This window comes from Agelaius tricolor, unplaced genomic scaffold (genome assembly GCF_023055355.1).
Source record: "Agelaius tricolor isolate 1412-34295 unplaced genomic scaffold, bAgeTri1.0.p SCAF_29, whole genome shotgun sequence".
Classification (NCBI taxonomy): Eukaryota; Metazoa; Chordata; class Aves; order Passeriformes; family Icteridae; genus Agelaius; species Agelaius tricolor.
The window spans coordinates 4,877,851-4,884,214 of record NW_027269289.1 but is presented as its reverse complement, the minus strand read 5'-3'; the positions used below and the strand labels follow the sequence as shown (position 1 = coordinate 4,884,214).

The following is a 6,364-nucleotide window of genomic DNA, read 5'->3' as shown; positions in this document are numbered from 1 at the left end:
ATACTATATATTGTATACTAATATAACAATATTATATTTAATAATTAATATGATATAATACTATTACAATATAATAATAGTAATAGTCATAATAATTTTATTATAATAATTATAAAACATATAAGAATAATTAATCAATTACATTATTAAAATTATTCATTATGTAAATATATAATCTAATTATACATATAAAATTATTATTATAATATATGATTTTATAATAGTAATAAAACCAAAATAAAATAAGTAATAACATATCATAATAAAACAAAAAAACATTAAAATATAATTATATCATACTAAATAATATAATTATAAATATTATAATTAAATAACAATAAATAATAGCAATAAAACCAAATAAAAGAATAGTAAAACCTAAGGAAATGCTCAGTGAGGAGAATGAAACAGAGGAAAAGAGGAGGCTGATAAGCACAGCCACAGGGTGTCCTGCAATAGCCTTTACCCTTTTCAGGGAGGTGTTTCCCATTTCCCCACCTCCTCCAGCCCCAGGGTCCCCTCTGTGCTGAGGCAGGTCTGGCAGCACCCAGACCACTGTGGTCAGCACTGAAGGTCCCACAGGAAGGACAAACTCACCATCAGGCTCCCAGTTGGCCTCTCCCCTGCAGTACCTGCCCACGGGACACTGCCTGCAGGCCGTGGGTGCCAGTGCCCCCTCCAAGGGGCTGAGTGTCCCCTCGGGACAGGGCACAGGGACAGCAGTGCGGCCTGGACAGAAGTACCCTGTGATGGAGAGGGCCAGGAGATGTCACATTAAGGTGCAGCCTTATAAAATAATGGCCTTGTTACCCTTGTAAAATCACAGAATGACCAGGTTGGAAGAGACCTTCAAGACCATTGAGTCCAGCCCAGCCCCAACCCCTCAACTCAATCCTGGCACCCAGTGCCACATCCAGGCTTTGTTAAACACACCCAGGGATGGGGACTCCACCACCTCCCTGGGCAGAACATTCCAGAACTTTATCACCCTGTCTGGAAAAATCTTCTTCCTGCTATCCAGCCTGTATTTCCCTTGTGCAGCTCGAGGCTGTGTGCTCTGGTTGTGTCAGTTCCTGGAGACAGAGCCCAGCCCCAGGTGAGCACAGGCACCTTTCAGGAGCTGTGCAGTGATGGGGGCACCCCTGAGTCTCCTTTTCTCCAGGCTGAGCACCCCCAGCTCCCTCAGGGGTTCCTCTCAGGGTTTGTGTTCCCAGCCCCTCTCCAGCCCCATTGTCCCCTCTGGATGTGCAGGTACAGATATTAGATACAGATACAGATATATAAGATAACTTGAATGCAGGTCTTCCATCAGTCTTAAATTTATGTACCAGACAGCATCACTCTGTCCAGCTACTCCTGGGTCCATTCAGGGCTTGCAGAGGGACAATGAACTGAAAGTGTCACCCAGTCTGTAATTGATGCCATTGGCAAACTCAGAGCTCAGTGTCCCAAGGTCCTTCCCAGGCTGAGGGCCCAGAGCTGGGCCCAGCACTCGAGGTGTGCCCTCAGCAGTGCCCAGGGCAGGGCACAGTGAGCTCCCTGCTCCTCTGGCCACCCCATTCCTGCCCCAGGACAGGAGTTTGGCCTCCTTGGCCCCAGGGCACTCTGCTGGCTCCTGCCCAGCTGCTGCCCACCAGGTCCCTTTGTGCTGGGCACTGCCCAGCCACACCATCCCCATGGCATTGCAGGGGCTATTGTGGCCAAAATGCAGGACTGGGCACTTGGACTTGTTAAACTTCATCTTATTGAACTCTGCCCAAACATCCAGCCATTAAATCATGGCTCAGGCCTGCTATTTTGGCTATGTACAGCTAACAGCTAGCCTGATAAATTCCTGTAAGAAAAGAATCTGCACCTGTGTCAAGAAAGACTTCTACCTGTGTGAAACATCTGTTTAGGAGACAAGAATGTAAACGTGGTTAGAGAGGAAAGCTTTTGACAGACACCTACTCTAGCAACCACTAACCAATGAACTGAGTTGCAATAAACCCTAACCAATTAAACATGATGCCTTTAGAAAACCATATAAATATGAGCTGTGAAGAATAAAAAAGGGTATTGTGCATAAAGAAATAATTATCTTGCCCATCCTTACAGCAACAAGGAGACAACCAGGGAGAAGGGGGATTTGCTCAAGCAGCTGCAGAGCAGAGAGAGGAATCCCCCCCATAGCCATGCTCACCTCTGGGGCAGGTGAGGGGCTGCACGGTGCCAGCACTGCCACAGGCCATGCCAGGCGGGCAGGGCAGGCAGGAGCTGGCCCCGGGCACGGGGCTGAAGGTGCCAGGCTCACAGGGCAGCTCCAGCCCCGAACCTGCTGGGCAGTAGGAACCACTGGGGCATCTGTACCCATGGATGCCATCCACAGGGCAGGGAGCAGAGTTTCCTTCCAGGCAAACATACCTGGAGAGAGAGAGAGAGAGAGAGAGAGAAAATCCACCTGGAACAAGGAGCCCTGGGGTATTTTCAGGGTCCCCCGTGGCAGGAAGGGAATGATGAAGCTGAGTCCACATTCTTAGAAGGCTAATTTATTATTTTATATACTTATATTACATTATAATTATACTATACTATATTAAACTATACTATATTATATTAAACTATACTATATTATACTATATTATATTATGTTATATTATGTTATAGAATCCTATACTAAAACTAAAGCAAATTTTGGAAAGGCTTAACTTTTAGGGTTAAGGGAGATTTGGAAAAAGGTCAACTAGTACAGGTCAAATCCCTCATATTCCCAAAAAGAATTTATTTTCAGTCCTTCTCAATGTATTCCCAGCTTAGCTTCAACTCCCAAACAAATGTCATTGTGATTTTCCCTGCTCCATTTGAGAGTCAGCTGCTATCAGAAATCTCATTACACTGCACTGAAATCACTTCTAAGGCTCTCTTACACTTATAAAATAAATCAAATTTCTGTAGCTTCTTGCTCTGAGGCTCATGAGATGGACAGACACTGCTCAGGGCACTGTGCACAGGCCGGGATGGTGCCTTGTCCCTGGTTCTTGCACCACCTTGTGGGAGAAGAGGACTCAGAAGGGAAAAAAAAAAATAGGCTAAAATCCCAGCCAGTGTGATTATGGGGCTAAATAAGGGATTCACAGCAGCAATTTATTAATAATTATGAATTTTTGCACTGAAAACAGAGAAAAAAGATTTATAAGAATGCCAGGCAAATGTGAAGGGAACAGGAATGTCTCTGAAACACCTACAGGGAGATGCCATGTTGTCACTGTCACATTTTCTGAAAAATCCCCTTGCCCAGGATTTCTTCTCCTGGGAAGAAAGGAGAAGCCTCAGAGAAAAATGAAAATAATAATTATCTGATTTGCTTCTCCTGTGTTTTGCTGCTTTGGAATGTGGTTTGGAGATTGTTTATCCAACAGGTGAATTGTTTTTACTTAATACTAATCCCAGTCAGGCTGTGTCAAGATTCTGGGAGAGAGAGTCACAAGTTTTTCATTAATGTCTTGTTAAACCTCCTGTAAATATCCTTTCTCTATTCTTTAGTATAGGTTCAGTACAGCATTCTTTAATATATTATAATACCATATAATAATATAATTTAATAACATATAATAAGATATTATAATAATATAAAATAATAATTTAGCCTTCTAAGAACACAGAGTCAAATTCTCAATTCCTCCTTCATCCTGGAGACCCAGAAAATACCTCCTTCATCCCGTCATCCCAGAAAATACCACACCACATCCCAACCAAAGGGCTGAGAATGAGCCCAGGAGCTGGAAACTGGTATTAAATTGATTAAAACACACAGCAAGGCTGTGTTTGGTCACTGCCCAGTGGCAGTGCCACTCACCCTGGGTCACACAGAGATGTCTGGGCCAGCCCTGGGGCATTGCACACCCTCCCAGGTGGGCAGGGCTGGCACTGCCCCTCTGTCCCCAGGGCATGGAACAAGCCCAGGAGCTGGAATTTGGATGTCCCTTGATTAAAACACACAGCAAGGCTGTGACAGTGCCACTCACCCAGGGTCACACAGCGATGTCTGGGCCAGCTCAGCCAGCCCTGGGCCACTGCAGACCCTCCCAGCAGGGCAGGGCTCAGGGCTGGCACTGCCCCTCTGTCCCCAGGGCATGGAACAAGGCCAGGAGCTGGAATTTGGATGTCCCTTGATTAAAGCACAGGGCAAGGTTGTGTTTGGTCCCTGCCCAGTGACAGTGCCACTCACCCTGGGTCACACAGTGATGTCTGTGCCAGCTCAGACAGTCTTGGCTCAGCAGGGCTGGCACTGCCCCTCTGCCCCCAACCCCAGGGTGTGGAACAAGCCCAGGAGCTGGAAATTTGGACATCCCTTGATTACAACACACAACCAAGCTGTGTTTGGTCACTGCTCAGTGACAGTGCCACTCACCCTGGGTCACACAGCGATGTCTGTGCCAGCTCAGCCAGCCCTGGGGCACTGCAGACCCTCCCAGCTGGGCAGGGCTGGCACTGCCCCTCTGCCCCCAGCCCCAGGGCACTGGACAGGGAGCCAGGGGGACACGGCACGGGGTGCCCGGTGCCGCGGGGACAGAAGTGGCCCACGGGGCACATGTCATTGCCAGGCAGGGCAGGGCTGGAGGAGTCCACCTGAGGGAGGAAAATACAGGGGCAAGGGTTATCAGGGTTATCAGGGTTATCAGGGTTATCAGGGGGAGGCTTGGCACAGGGGGCACAGAGAGAGGAGCTGGGCAGGGCACACAGGGCCTGAGTCCTGCAGATTTGAAACTAAACAAAGAGCACTGGCATAAAAAGGGTCCTGGCTCCTGAAGGGGGCTTATCCTGTCCCTGAAAATATTTTCCTGTCCCCCAAAATATATAAATATTAAAATATGAGAATGTTTTTACTTCAAAACACAGGGCCCAGGTGCATACCTTGGAGGAGATGTCAGAGCCCATGTTCCAGTGCAATACAGAAATGAAATCCTGGCCAGAATTTATCCATGGGCAGCCAGGAATGCCAGCAGGCATCAGGAACAGCATGTCCCTGCAGCTGCAGGAGCAGAAATGCTTGGAAAACATCCCAGCAGCAGCCAGGAGATGTGACAGGGCAGTGCTGGTGCCACCAGCAGCCAGGGGGATGTGACAGGGCAGTGCTGGTGCCACCAGCAGCCAGGAGGGGTCACAGGGCAGTGCTGGTGCCCAGGTCACTGTGCTGCTCTGCCTGGCACTCACCCTGTGCTTGAAAGGGGCTGGGCTGGTGGCTCCCTTGGCACAGTGATAACCTGGGTAACAAAATCCAGAGGGCTGGGACAGCCCTGGGGCTGAGCAATACATCCCTGAAACAAACAGAGAACAGCACAGGATCTCTTTTCAACCACATGAAAAGAGAAATTTGCACATTTTCTGTGGCCAGTCCCCCTCACCTGCTGGGCAGGGCTCACAGTCAGACTCACTGGTGGCACCAGGCCTGGGGCCAAAGGTGCCCTTGGGACACGGGTGCTCCATGCTGAAGGTGGTCCCTGGCAGGCAGAAGTGGCCAGCAGGGCACAGCTCAGGAGTTTGTGCTCCAGCACCTGGGATGTGAGGGGAGAACCTTGCTCAGGAGGGATGGGGACAGGTAATGCCACCATCAGCACCAGCCTCCCTGCCCTGCCTGGCCAGCCAGACCCAGGACACAGGGAGAGCAGATCCCATGGGGCAGGAGGATCCAGGGAGAGCAGATCCCATGGGCAGGAGGATCCAGGGAGAGCAGATCCCATGGGCAGGAGGATGCAAGGAGAGCAGATCCCATGGGGCAGGAGGATCCCCATGGACAGCAGTGGGGTCAGGCAGGTGATGAGACACAACATGGTCCTTCAGGACTGCTGTTGTCCAGACCAGAGACAAGGGAAACCCAAAATAATGATCTCCTTCCTCATACCCCTCTACCAAGCATCAGAAAGTGCCAATTCTCTGAAGTTCAGCCTCAGGAAAAGAGCATTTTACCACACAGGTGAGCCAGCCCTGAATGAAATGCCTGGGGAAAACAAAGGCTTCCCATTAAAAACCTCAGCAGTTCTATTTATTGAAGGGTCTTTAGGTACATTTAGGGCAGACAAAACCCACCCAAAAATGGACAATGGGTCACAGGTTTCACACTTTTATAAGCTTGGTCCATTTGCATTTTGGGGGTGAATCTGCCAATTCCAGCTGCAGCTGATGAAGTCATTGACCCCAAGTTTGCTGCCCCCAACTCCCTTTTGTTCCCATCTCTGGGCCCTGAGGCAGTGAGGTGTCCTTGATTGCCAGGCCTGGAGAGGAATTGTTGTGTCTGCCCCAAATGGGGAAGCAGCAGCTCCCACTGCGTGTGGAGTTCAGAGTTCTACACTAAAGAACTGCAGGGTCACAAATAGATGGAAAATAT

The 6,364-nt window shown here is 48.8% G+C and overlaps 1 long non-coding RNA gene across 1 annotated transcript; it reads right to left on the bottom strand.

Moving 5' to 3' along the window:
- Window positions 1-4,400: 4,400 nt before the first annotated feature.
- On the bottom strand, window positions 4,401-5,499 carry LOC139600914 (uncharacterized). The gene is made up of 3 exons (XR_011682711.1): window positions 5,385-5,499; window positions 5,194-5,297; window positions 4,401-4,608 (listed from the first exon to the last, which is right to left on the bottom strand). It is a non-coding gene; the product is annotated as an uncharacterized lncRNA (long non-coding RNA).
- Window positions 5,500-6,364: the final 865 nt, after the last annotated feature.